The 13,718-nt window shown below is 55.3% G+C and overlaps 1 long non-coding RNA gene across 1 annotated transcript; it reads right to left on the bottom strand.

Annotated features, from left to right (window-relative positions):
* Positions 1-110: 110 nt before the first annotated feature.
* LOC132218877 (uncharacterized) lies at positions 111-13,365 on the bottom strand. Its single transcript, XR_009449303.1, has 3 exons — positions 13,127-13,365; positions 3,000-3,155; positions 111-229 (listed from the first exon to the last, which is right to left on the bottom strand). It is a non-coding gene; the product is annotated as an uncharacterized LOC132218877 (long non-coding RNA).
* Positions 13,366-13,718: the final 353 nt, after the last annotated feature.

Genomic DNA, 13,718 nt, shown 5'->3' with positions numbered 1-13,718 from the left:
GTGCGGCGGATGCGAGCGCTCGAGTCCCGTCCCGCCCGGCTCCCTCCCGCCCTCGCCCGGGAGGTGAGTGTCCGAGCGGCCACGTGTCTGTCCGGCGGGGAAGTCCCAGGGAGCGAAGAAGTCTGCCTGGCCGCCCGCTCCCCCTCCCGGGTATAAATCTTGGGGACCGGAAATACAATAAAACTTCACCGTGTTGATGAACTTCAAACGGTTTACATCCCCTCGCGTCCTGAAAAGACAGACGGCCGGGGGGCGGGTTACAAGGCAGGGGGAACAAATTTACGAGCCGCACAATCCCCCGCCTAGGTTCCCCCCTTTTTCCCGCGGCAGCAGACTTTGCATCGAGAGCGGCAGCTGGTCCCTGGGCCTTGCCAGGCGCGCCCTGCGCGCAGGAGCCACCGCGCTGCCCTGTCCCGGCCAGCGGCGGCCACCAGGCCGAGGCCGCGGCCCGGACGGGACGCACCGCCCGCACGACAGTCCCGGGCCGCGCGCACGTCACTGCGTTGGCTCCCCGGCCCGAATGGGACCCCCGGATCTTCACCAGCGCAGTTAGGCGCCTGGCCCTTCTAGGCGAAAGCCCGGGCTCTGCCAACCATGCCCTGGACCGCCGTTCTTTGCATCTGTCCGCTGAAAGCGGGTTTTTTGTTTTTCTCTTTCTGTCTCCAGCTGCCAGGCCTTGGCCCTGCCCCACCCGTGTGTTGCCAGGTCCTTGTGAGAAGAGGAGAGGGGTCGGGGCCTGAGTGGGCAGGGGCTGCTGGAGGAAACCCACCCGAGGGTCTCGTCTCGGGGAAGTGGAGTGACGGCCAGCGCTGAGTCGTGTCCAAACCAGCCTGTGCCGAGCTCCCTCCGCAGTCTCCTCCGTCTCCTCTCCGGCTCTTCAAAAGCCTCAAGATCAAACAGCAGCCGCCGCCACCTGCATGTCCAGGGCCTTCTCCAGAGCGCCATCGCTCTTTTCTACTCTGGTGTGGTTTTTTATAAAACTTTGTGGAATCCGCATTTGGAATCGCTAATTGGCCATCCTAACCCAAAACTAGGAAAAACCGCTATGCGCTGTGGGTCCCGGATAACTGGGAGCGAAGTTAGTGGTTTCCTTCACTCGGTCTGCTGAGGGGCCTGGTTAGGTGCGCTGCTGGGTGGCAGAGCGAAGGAATTTGAGCACATCTCACAGTTATTCACCCGCGAAATGCCAACGGGTCAGGTGTAAGAGGCACCGGGGAGCTAAGATGAGCTCAGGCTCAGGTCAGGCTTGGGTACAAGAGTGGGACCCAGCTGCAGACTCAGGTGGGGATTTGGTGCCCTGAGGGCACCTTCCTCACCACCACCACCACCACCACCACCACCACCACCACCACCACCCCACACACACACAAAAAAACAGGTGCCCAAGAACTGAGAACTGTGGGGATTTCTTTCTCAATGGTTAAAAAGTGGAATGGGAAGAAAAATACTAGGCTGCAGTCTACAGTTCCTGAATTTTCTGAAAGGCTACTTCTGATGTAGGCAGTCCCACTCTGCTGCAAGGGGTCAGGGGGACCACTGGCCCCTTCCTTGCACCAAGAAGGAGGAAGAGGGGAGCCAATTAACAGCTGGAGGACAAGAAGTAGCTTGTTTCCATCCCAACACTCATAGTCTAGGACAGTGATGGCGAACCTATGACACGCGAACTCATTTTTTTGGTTGATTTTTCTTTGTTAAATGGCATTTAAATATATAAAATAAATATCAAAAATATAATTTTTTGTTTTACTATGGTTGCAAAGATCAGAAAATTTCTATATGTGACGCAGCACCAGAGTTAAGTTAGGGTTTTTCAAAATGCTGACACGCCGAGCTCAAAAGGTTCGCCATCACTGGTCTAGGATATGCGTGGGGAGGCCCCTGCAGCTCCCCCCTCATTATTTACCCGAACTCCCTCACTTTGCACTTTATCATGCTATATTTTTATTAAAAATACTGTGATGGCAGCCACTGGCAGGCACCCCTCCTCTCAGGATTGGCCTCTGGGGACTGTTAGTGACGGGCAGAGGGCAGAACTGAGGGACCAGCCGTTTCCACACCATTCAAGACTGTTATTACCCAGGCCCTGACCCACCCCAGGGGCCTGCAGTGTGTGTGTGGGGGGGGGGGGGGGCAGGTTAGTGGCTCCCTGGGCCAAGTAAAGGGGATTGAACTATTTTACTCTTAAACTCTAGACAATTTGAAGAGGCCACGGCCTTCAAATGACATATAAGTTTTGCATACACTTTTCAGGGGCTCTGTGGCTTTCCCCTACCCCCGGCCATGGATCCCAGTTTTAAAAAGGAAACTCTCTGCATGTCGTGGAACAACAGCTCAAACCCATTCCCAGAGGCGTCCGCCAGCCTTCTCATTCCCAAGGAGTCAACTTTCAAATGGTCAGCACAGACAGCCACCGACAGGGGCGCTCGTGCCCACAAGCACCCTCCAGTCTGGTTCGTTCACTAGTGGAGCTGCGGCCATTCAGCGAGTAAAGGCCACTGAGACAATGCGGCTGCTTTTTTCACCCTCAAAAGTTTTCTGACTGCTTTTCCCAAAGCACGCCGATCTTCAAATTATTCAGAGAATTGAAAATGTAGATAACCACGCTGTCAGATTTCGGGGTAACGGTTCCCTACTCCCTCCCTCGGTGAAGATAAAGCAGAGTTTAGCATAATTGGAGGGGGCTGGACAATTTGGATGGTGAGAGGAGGCAATATAGACACAGAGGGCAAAACACAGGATCCTCAAAGAAACGGAAATGGACACTCGTGAGAGTCACAAGAATAAATATTTCTGGGCCTTTCTGATCCCTTCTTAGGGTTCGTTGGTGGGGGCTGGGGGGGGGGGTGTCTCAGAGAAGTCAGAGGTGCCAGAAGCCGCATCCGGGAGAGTCGACGAGCTGAATTCCCCCTCTCCCCGCCCACTCCCACCCCCCCCAATTTCTGACCGAGGCTGGAGTAGCTCTATGGTGGTTGGCGGGTGACGCTGAGGCCGCGGCTGACCTCTAGGCGGCGCCCTGGCGTTGAGTCTACGCTGAACTAGAAAGATCTTCCTGCAGCTCCGAGTCCCAAGCCAGGTGAAGGGTGAAGGGTCTGGTTCCTGCAGACTCACTGGGCTTGGCCGGGAGCTGGACGCTGGTGTGTCGCCTTTGGCGACCTCTGCCAAGCGAAAGAAACACCATTAAACGGGTGAAGGCTGGGAAAGGAATCGACTCCATCCGCCCCTTACCCCTTACCCCCATCGGGAGCCTTCCACAGACCAAACCTCCTTTGATCTCCACAGTAGCCAGCTCAAGGGCAGCGCCAGAATCTTCAACACCCCCTTCCCTAACCTACAAAAGGGAACACGGAGGCCCCACGTGGTTGGCCAAGATCAGAGCAGCTGTTACAAGTGGTGAAGCAGAACTGGAGGATGTGTCCTTTCCTCGAATGGAATGTTCCTACCCCCAAACTCTGAGGACCTGAGCAACGATGTCTTTTTTGTAAGCAAGACTCATTTCCAGAAAGGCAGCCTGTGTCGGTTGTCTGTGTTGGAAGTAAAGGGGTTTCTGGGTCTGAGATTTGGGGGAGCATATAAGGGAACTGGAAGCCACATAGGAGCAGCTCAGCTAGGATCGGGAGCCAAGACAAGTGCGGCCCCCTCCCTTCCAGGACATGGCCAGCCTATCACCTCCCTGGCTGTGTGTGTGATTGCCGGCAAGTGCCTTAGGCCCTCAAAGGCCCAGATGAAAAAGACCTTTAACTGTGCTGTTGTGAGGTTTGAATGAGGCTCTGGTGACTAAGAGAAGGTGTTGAATACCTGACTGTCCCATAATCCAAAAAGAGAAGGTCATTTAGGGCTGACAGTGGGGTCACTCACTTGACTGGAATGGAGACTGTGGGGTATAGGGTGGGGTGGGGGAAAAAGAAGCTTGTTCTGCATTCAGCCTCTCTGACTCTGAGCTCAGAGACATCCGGAGTCTGAGGAGAGAAGAGTGGGGTAGGGAAAACGGGGGTCCCTCTCTCCCTCCCCCTAAGGCAGAGATGCCTTTTTGGACTTCACAGCCCTCTTCCAGAGGCTTCTCCGAAGTTATTCTCAGGACAGTGGTCCCGGAGGAGAATACTCTGCAGAGAAAGAAGGGAAGGAAGGGGATAGAGGGCCAGCAAAGGGCACGGGCACGTGTCTGCCCTGGTAGACTAGGGTGCAGTGCCTGCCCAGGGCTGCGGCCTTGGAGAGGCGTCTTTCCCAGCCTGGCAGGGGCTGCCCCGGGTGGGGTGCCTCATTGTTGAGTGCACATCAGGTGCCTTGGGCATGTTATTCTGCTCAAACCCTATTTTCATTCCCAGGGCTGAGTCATAAAAGACTGGAGGCAGGATAAAGCTAGGTCTGTGTGTGTCAGCATTCCTGTGAGGGTGAATGTGTGTGTGTGTGTGTGTGTGTCTGCATGCCTCACAAGTTTGGAGGGAAACATGGAACAACATCAGGCAAATTCAAATGGGAACATTCTGTCAGCCTCATTATCCGCCCATTTCAAGGAAAAGCATTTGGGGCTCAGAATTAGCCAGTTAATTGAATCACTTCCTTGTTCTCTTGAACACAGGAGAAACTAGCTGTATTCTATTAAAACTTTCCATCTTTCAAAAACTTTAAGAGTTTTTCCTTGTCAATTTTATTTCCATTCCATTCCATGTTATACCTCTTGAGCATTCAAATCTGCCAGTATCACAGCAACATTATAAGAGAGAGAGAGAGAGGCTTCATGCCTGGAAAAATAAGTTAGCTTCTGCATCTGCAAAATCTGGATATCTTAACTCTTAGGATCCTTGTAAGGATTAGTTAATGTACAATGTGTCTAGGGCCGTGGTTGTTCGCAAGCCATATGTGGCTCTTTGGCCCCTTGAGTGTGGCTCTTCTTAAGCCTTAGGAGTACCCTAATTAAGTTAATAACAATGTACCTACCTATATAGTTTAAGTTTAAAAAATTTGGCTCTCAAAAGAAATTTCAATCATTGAACTGTTGATATTTGGCTCTGTTGACTAATGAGTTTGCCGACCACTGGTCTAGGGTTTAGCACAATGCCAGGTAAACAGGGAGCAAATAGTAACTATTAATAACAAGGAGGAAGAGGAGGAGGAGGGGGAGGAGGAGGAGGGAGAGGAGGAGGAGGGGGGAAAGGAGAGGGAGGAAGAGTTGGAGGAGGAGGCAAAGGGGGAGAGGAAGAAGCCTGCTTTGTTCCCAGAGAACCAGTCTAGATTGGAGTGTGTGCCTCTCAGCTGTATATGTGTAATGAATTCTTTTGACTTAGAGCAATGTCCATAAAAGTGAGGCCACTTGAACCCCTTGGCCTGCAACTCCCTCTTCAATGAGGAACAGAGAATTGGGGCAATTATCTGGCTCATTTCAGGTTCAAACTCCCTTTAGCCTGAAATATCTGGATCTGGTGGGGGAAAGGTCTGGGGAGTGGCAGCATATTCTCATGGAGATTCTCAATGAGCCTTTTCCTTTTGCCAGAGGAGCGAGATCCTGCCTTAGAGAATGAGTAGAAAAGAAACAGGGGCCCCAGGGAGCTGGAATTAAAACGTGGAGGTCTCACTCATTTCCTGAGCAGCCAGGAGGCCTTGGAGACTCCCCAAACAAGACCTTTGCCTGGTGGGAACTTTCATTCCACATTCAACAAGATTTCCCGAGTGGAGTGCCTACTGTGTGCCCAGCAGTGGGCTAAGCTCCAAGGCTCCAGCTGGAGCTGCACCCCACCCGTGCTCAGAGTGCTGACTTGCAGCCAGGGAGAGTTCTCTGCTCCCGGAAAGGAGTCCAGGAACCCTGGGAGGGGGATGACCCTGCTGGGCAAGAACTTCTGGCCATGGCAGCATTGCCTTTTCAGGGCCAAAGTCCTGGTGCAAGGGTGGAGCCAGGGGGTCTGAGGGCACCCCCTCCCACTGTCAGAAAGAGGCCAACTCCATGGTGGGGATGGCCTTGTGGCAGGAGGGGCAAAGAACTGTCTACAGCAGTGATGGCGAACCTTTTGAGCTCTGCGTGTCAGCATTTTGAAAAACCCTAACTTAACTCTGGTGCCGTGTCACCTATAGAAATTTTGTGATATTTGCAACCATAGTAAAACAAATACTTATATTTTTGATATTTATTTTATATATTTAAATGCCATTTAACAAAGAAAAATCAACCAAAAAAATGAGTTCACGTGTCACCTCTGACACGCGTGTCATAGGTTTGCCATCACTGCTCTAGAGGCTTGTGATCCTCAGTGGGACGTTCCTGAGAACACCAATTAACTTTTTTTTAATTAGGAAAGTAGGGAACAAATAGACATATATTTCTTCTGCTCTGATTAAAAGCATTTAGGCCAGGCGTTCACAGCCAGAATTTTCAGTTTAAGTTGTCCCAAGCAGAAAATCCTGTTGTTGTTTTTCCTTTTTCCTTTTCTTTTCTTTTTTTCCAAGCAGGATTCTGAATAATCTTAGTCAACCAATCATTGGCTTCTTGTTACAGCCCAGAACTACTGGGCTGGTGGTAGGTGGGGGTTGTGCCAGCTCAGAGAGGGGCAGGCAGAAACGGGGGGTGCGGGTCTTTCCTGTCCCAAGTCACATTTGCCTGAGATGTCTAGGCAATTAAGGGCCAGCCAGGCGGGATTGGGTTTGGAATGTGTATGTCTGTGTGTAGGGAGAGAATACAATAAACCAGGTAATTTCCAGTTCCCTTCATTGGTCTGAATATAGTCCTAAAAGAAGGAAGTTTATTCATATCATCGACCCCAAGAAAACCTGACTTTTCAGGTCACAGGACCGTGGGGAGAAGGTTGGGAGATTTACTGGCTGGGGAGGAAGAGCTACATCTACAGAAGCCAAACACAGTCGGCTGGGGGAGACTAGGGGGTTCCTAAACCTCCCACTCCCACTCGACCGCTACCCCTTCGCTCTGGTTTGTCAGGGGCCACCTGTTTCTTGGCTCCTACAAACAAGTTACACACATGTTTAGGAACAAATCTTTTCCCTTTCACCCAGCCTCTAACCTTGGCCAAGCCCAGAGTCTCTGAGGAAACTAAACAGGTAGATTAGAACATTCTACTGCCTGGTCTCCCTTGTTTGACTCACAGACAAAATTATCTAGGGGGTTGTCTCCGGATGGCCTCCCTTCCTAGGAGTTTCAGTATTTTTTTTACTCCCTGTGGGAGGCTGCCCAAACCCAACTTCCCTCCAGCAGATGGTCTCATCCCTAAATCCGTTTTCCCCAGCAAAGCTTTCCCCACTTGCTTGAGCCCCCTTGTCCTGGGAAAGGAGGAAAGACTGGACCCCACAGGGAAACCAGACCCCATTAGTAGTGCAGGGGAGAGGAGTACTTTTAAAGCTGAAGGTTGACCTGGCAAACACCACGATATCAGCCACAGAAGGTTGGGGGGGGGGGTGAAGATCTACATTAAAGGACCATATTTGGTCTCTGCATTTTCCAGATACCAGCTTCTTTGATCAATCCAAATAGGAGATCTTAACCTGGGGTCCAAGGGTCTGAAACCCTCTGAAATTGTGGGATTTGGTGGGTACTACCTAAGTGCATTTTTTTCTGGGGAGGTAAGAATCAATAACTTTCATCAGATTTAAATGATCAATGAGCGATACCCCCCCAAAAAAATGTTAAGAACCTTTCACTCATCATTCACATACAGATATCACAAATGTGATACAGAGAGAGGCAGTAAAATAGACTTGGGTCTCCCACAAGATAAATGAAAAGAGAGGACTAGCAATTGTGTGGATCACAAAGTTGGGTGGATCCTGTCACCGGGCCTTCCCAGGATCCACCGTGCTGAGGACTCCAGGACGCGACAAGCCCCTACCTTGTCCCCCTTGTCCACACAGAGAAGGCGGGTACAAGCCTCTATGTCTCTAACAAAAGTGATACGAAGCTTTTTTCCACTGCGGCCTGGATCACTCCTGCCACTTGCCGCCTTGTCCTGAGCTGGTCCACCCCAAAGAGAACCAAAAGTTTCAGGGTCCGTTTTTCCTGCAAATGTCCTCGCCCTTGGGGGTGGGGATGGGCATATATTTCCCACAGATCTCTAGCTCTCTCAGCTCCAGCCCAGCCTGCGGTGCTGCTGCGTGTGAGATCCGGGAGCCAGGCCGCCAGCCAAGACCCCTCGCCCTGACCTGCAAGTTCTCTTGGTCTGGGTTGGGCACGGGAAAGGGCGCAAGAGACATCTGGACTGGCAGACAGAAGCAGACACGGAGAAAGGGGTCCTCAAGGTGGCCAGAGAGAAGGGGAACGACGGAGCGAAGTGAAACAGCCCGACAGGAGGCGGGAGCTGGAGCTCGCTGGGTGGCCAAAACCCGCGTGCTGAGAAGGGCGCGTAGGTGCCGCCTCCGCGGCCTGGCGCGCCTCCGGTTCGCGGATTTACCGGGAGATTATTGGCCTCATCAGCGCCCCCTCGCTCTAAACCTCCCGTTTACAACTCCTCGGCCTCCCGGGGGCTCTCTGATTAATTCGTGGGCACGGGAAGATGGAGCTGCCCCTCCGCGGGGGGGCTGGCGGGCTTGTGGGGAGGAAAGGCGCGCCTGGGAGGCAAATCCAGAGCCGGGAGATGGGGCCAGTGGTGCTGGCGCGGGCGGCGGCCTGGAGGGAGAGCCGAGGCCCAGAGACCAGGACCCACTCTCCTCCGGGCCGACCCGCGGGAAGGAGCTGCTCACTGGGAAAGGGCGCCCGCCCAGCCCCGCGGCTCCCGCACCGCCGGGGATCCAGGATCCGCTGGGGCAAGGCGCTGGCTCAGCGGAACCCCCAGCCCAGCCCAGCCCATTCCTTCCTCCGTTCGACGGCAGCGCTGGCAAGGACAGGCGGTGGCACGGCAGCGTAGGAAGCGACACCTGTGTTCATTGCGACCTCCCTTCGCCTCGTGAGTGTCGCTCCGGACACTGCAGCTCGATTTCAAACCCTCCTTCCTACCTAACGCGCCGAGCGAGCGGGAGGCAGATGGGGCTGGCGACGTGGCGTCCCGAGGTGCCCCCAACTCTGAGGCTCCGACTCAGCCGCCGCCCCGCCCAGGGCCTCCCTGTCCTGCCGCCGCGGGGGACAGCCGCAGCGCCGGCCAGCGCCTTGCACAGGCAGCTTCACTCTGCGGCCGGCGGGGCGAAGGTGCTGACCCTCGGCAAACACTTCGGGGTGCGCCGTGGGGGGCCGCCGCGCTGGCCCTGCGCTAGGGCACCCTAGACCGGACTTGGGGCGCTGGGTGCATTGCTAAACGCGGGCGGAGTTGGGGACTGAAGGACGCAGCGGTCTCAAACCCCCTCACCACTTCTCCAGTCATCCCCATCCCCAGGCCCCCTGGACCCACGGCAGTCACTCGGCTCTCCCCCAGCCATGGCGGGAGCGGCCCAGCGGAGAGTCTCCGCTCCCAGGAGTAGCCTCGTTCCCTCCTTCCCTCGGCCCCCCAGCCCCGGAGACCAGTCCCAGGGGCGAGAAGGAACGGACTGAGAAAGGTAAGAAGTTTACTAGGTAGACATTTGGATCCTCTTTCAATGTGTTACAGGATGGGGTCTCTGGATATTGGCTTCTCTCCCTATAACAGAGTTTGGGGCATTCGGATCAGTCCCTGACGGCTGGGCCATGGCACCGGCCTCCGCCCTAGTTTAAGGAGAAACTTCTCAGACGGAGGAGGCTCTGGAGTTCATGGTTATTTTTCTCATCATAATTAGCTAATACCCAGTTTATTCTCAACTAAACCCTGGCCTCCGATTCAGCCTGGAACACTAGCCCAGGAAGACTTCAAAAGGGAGGGCTCAGAGGGGGCAAGGAGGCCGCCCCAAGAGGGGCGATGGGATGGGGCTGGGGGCGCTTTGGCCTTGGTGATCACCTCCTGGTAGAAGCTGTTTGTTATTCCTGTAAGCGGGGCGGAGGAGCGGGATGGGGAAGGATGGAGAGTGAGCCGCGTGAGGGAGTGCATTCAGGCATCTTCCCGAGGAAAAGGCCTGAGATTTGTGACCACCTTTCCGGTCTGGGTGTCTTTTGCCCTTTGCTTTACAGACAGTTGGGGGGCGGGTAGGAGCACCTCCGCTGGCTGCTTTCCCAGGCGGTGGACCTGGTAAGCACCGGGCATCAGCTGAAGAGCAAAAAGTGGAGATCCACATGGGCATTCGGATTTGGCCTCAGCACTTTCCAGACAAGAACTCCTCTGACCAATCCAAACAGAAGTTCTTAGCCTGCTGTCTATGGGGTCTAAACCCTCTGGAACTGTGGGATCCGTGCTCTCCAGAAAGCCCTGGTCACCTTCTGAGGAGCTCTGGAAGGGGAAGCAAGCAAGGGGAGCCATGGGGAGAGGAGGTAAGAAGCCCCAAACCCTACAATCTTGCTCCCTAGACTGTGCTCTAGAGGCCAAGATCTGAACCTCAAGCCGGCCCATCCACACAGGCAAGTTGGGGTCAAGGGGACAGACTTTTCCCACTGCTTGCAGCAGGGCTCTGGGTGTCTACGCATGGGTTTTTCAGGATTATGGTGTTTTTTTTTAAATATATTTTTTATTGATTTTTTACAGAGAGGAAGGAAGAGAGATAGAGAGTTAGAAACATCTATCAGCTGCCTCCTGCACATCTCCTACTGGGGATGTGCCCGCAACCCAGGTACATGCCCTTGACCGGAATCGAACCTGGGACCTTTCAGTCCGCAGGCCAACGCTCTATCCACTGAGCCAAACCGGTTTTGGCCAGGATTGTTTTTTCTTTCAGCCATTCCTGCTTTTTGTCTTAGAAGAGGTTCTGGGGCCCATGAGGCATCCAGGCAGGAGAGGGACCTGGGCCTCCAGTCCCCTGATCGCACCTCCTCCTGGGGAACAGCCCAGCTCCCCAGGGCAGGGCCAAGCACTGAGGCTCGGGCTCAGTAAGCAAGACTTGCCCCAATGCCTTCAGACCTGAGGATTTCATTTCTCTGAGAGCCCAGGCCTCCTGGGCAAAGGGCAGCCTCCCTCGGCAGACTCCCTCCACATCCGCCACCTGAATAACCTCGGGAATTGTTTCCTCTCCCTATTTTTGAAAACTGCAGAAGCTCCACATTCTTATCCTCTCAGAGAAGATGCTACCATGGAGCGTGGGGTTAGGGGGTGGTTGTGGGACTTAATGGTTTCTTGGCCTTGGAGGGAAGGGTCTACTATGATGACTTCATGTTTCCAATCACAGTTCTGGGTGCTTCCTGGGTGGGTCAACTCTTCCTTCCTTTCTCTATCCCTCCCCTCCAAGCCCAGAAAAGGTAGGATTTCCTAAGCTCAGGAGAAACAGAAGTCAAAACCCAAGAGAAAGGGTGCAACGAGGGAGGAGAAAATTCCAATAGATCAAAATAATCAAAGCCTCTAATCCAGCAGCACTTGCGGCCTGGTGTTGGTTTGAATCAGGCCAGGAAGAGAAGTCGGAGGCAGGGTGGGTTGGAGACTAAGTTCCCGGCCTAACAGATGCTCCTGTCATAGGATCAGTGCTTTCTGAGGCGGTGACAACGCAGAACTGCCAGCCATCTGCTGGGGGTAGAGGTGGGGGACTGGGTGTCCAATTTGCAGTGTGAAAGAGTGAGGGGCTCTTCTTAGGGGCTTCTGAGCTCTCCCACAGGGCCGTGCCTGGGGCTAGGAAAGCCTTTTCTCGCATTTGTTCTGGGGCAATGAGCCTGTGTATGTGCATGTGCATGTGTATGTGCAGAGTGTGTGTGTGTGTGTGTGTGTGTGTGTGCTGGGGTGGTGGGTCTAAGCCCTGGCAGGGGGCGGGCAACTTGCCTCCTGGGAAGCTCAGGGCCCCGTGGTTGGGGGTGGAAGAAGGCTTCCCCCCTCCTGGGCTGTGGGAGTGAGGAGGCCTCTCTAGGAAAAGGGGGATTTGGAAGGAAGATGATATCAGGAAAAGCCCTCTCTTCCTGCCAGGATCAGGGGAGCACAGCGAGACACGCAAACTTCCACTTACGTATCTTTATGCTTCTCTTGATTCTAGAAAGTACAACTCTATGCTGTATGTTCCCCCATTTGACATGTGGACTATGGGAACTATACTGTGCACTGTGGTACTTTGGCACGAGGGCGTATAGGTGAAGACATGAAATTCCCACCTGCGACCTTTATTATTGAGCACGATCGGGCGCACATCGTTCCATGAATCCTTTACGCGTTTGTACAAATCCTCAACCTTTACCCGATGCTTACTATTCTGAGAGGCACAGCGGCCCTGAGCCGGGGTTCCTCGCTGACTCCCGAGGGCCACTCCTTCCTAAGGGACTCCACAATGCCCAGCCTGCCTGCTTCTCTACACGTGCACGCCTTTGCAAAATCCACCCGATTTGGTATTGGCCCCGTCCATACAGATGGGGAACTTTTCCCTGCCTCCTGCCTCCCCCTGCAAACAACAGGCCCTCTCACCAAAAAAGCACTCGCTCCATTTCTGTGGGTATGAGTTTCAAGCAAGATGGCGGTGCCTGGCATCCCTTCAGATTCAGATACGGCTCTTACGGAGGAGGCCCCGAGCCCCAGCACAGTCCGGAAGGCAAGGGGGCCTAGGTGTCCGCCCTCAGTGGAAGGTGGTGGCCAGCAGGAGGCTTCCCCAAGCATTTCCCCCTCCCTTTCAGGAGGGGCTGCTAGAGGGGGGGGGGGGGTTCCACAACTTGGGGATCCGGGGCTCCTGTACGGACCCAGAGCTCCAGACCAATTCCTAATTTCCTTAGAGGAAGAGTAACAACCCTTTCTAAGCGACCCCTACCCACGAGGCCGCTCAGGGAAGCCGATCCCGGTCTCTCCCGCTACGTTCATTGGGATTCGGGGCTGTGAGTGGAGACGGGGCTGAGGCTGCACATTCGACACCCGGTTCTGGGGAGCCCAAGTCGTGGGGGAGGGATGGGAGGCGGCCCTCTGCCCCCTCACACACCCGGGCTTGGAGAAGGAGATGGGGTGGGAGAGAGCGGGAGGCCGTGGCTTTGCACGGGCGCCCCAGGCCCCTCGGGGAGGTGGGATGGGTCGGAGCTCAAGGTTAACCGGTGGTCCCTATCGCTCAGGCCCGCCCGCCGCGGCCATCAGTCCTCAATGCGCGGCCGGGGTGCCCAGTCCGGGCGGGGGTGTTCCACGCCGGCGCTCTGATCTGCATGGCCGGGGTCCCCAGCAGCGAGAGAAAGGGCGCGGGGTGCCTCACCTACCTTCCCAACCGCCAGGTCTTCCGCGGGTCTTCACAGGCTGCGGGAACGCGGGCCTTTAGGCGCGACACAGTCCAGGGACCAAAGTGGCCGGCGCTGGGGAGCCGGGGGGCTGGGCGGCTCCAGCCCCAGCCCCTGGAGGCCTCTGGGCGCACGGCGGCGTCTGGGTCAGGGCAGCGGCGCAGCCAGGCGCTGGGGGCGCAAAGGGACTCCTGCGTCCCGGTCCCCCTGGCGCCGGAGAACAGGAGGGGCGGGGGGGGGGGGGGCGGGGGCGAGGACAGGGCCCCCGGCGGCGGCGGATTGGCGCTGGCGCCACCTTCCCCGCGTCCCGTCCCGGGCGGGGCTCCGGCGAATCTCACCTGCCCCTCCCCGGGGCGCCGTCCGATCGCTGCGTCAAGATTCCAGGAATGGGCCCTGCGCGCCTGTGAAAGGCTAGAGCCTCGGAGGAAAGGCGCCGAGATGGCCGGCAGAGAGAGGGTGTGTCTGCGTGTGTGTGTGTGTGTGTGTGTGTGTGTGTGTGTGTGAGAGAGAGAGAGAGAGAGAGAGAGAGAGAGAGAGAGAGAGAGAACAGACAAGAGAGAAGCCAATCTCAGAA

Source organism: Myotis daubentonii, chromosome 16 (genome assembly GCF_963259705.1).
Source record: "Myotis daubentonii chromosome 16, mMyoDau2.1, whole genome shotgun sequence".
NCBI lineage: Eukaryota > Metazoa > Chordata > Mammalia > Chiroptera > Vespertilionidae > Myotis > Myotis daubentonii.
The sequence above is the reverse complement of the archived record's forward strand: the minus strand, read 5'-3'. Positions and strand labels throughout refer to the sequence as shown.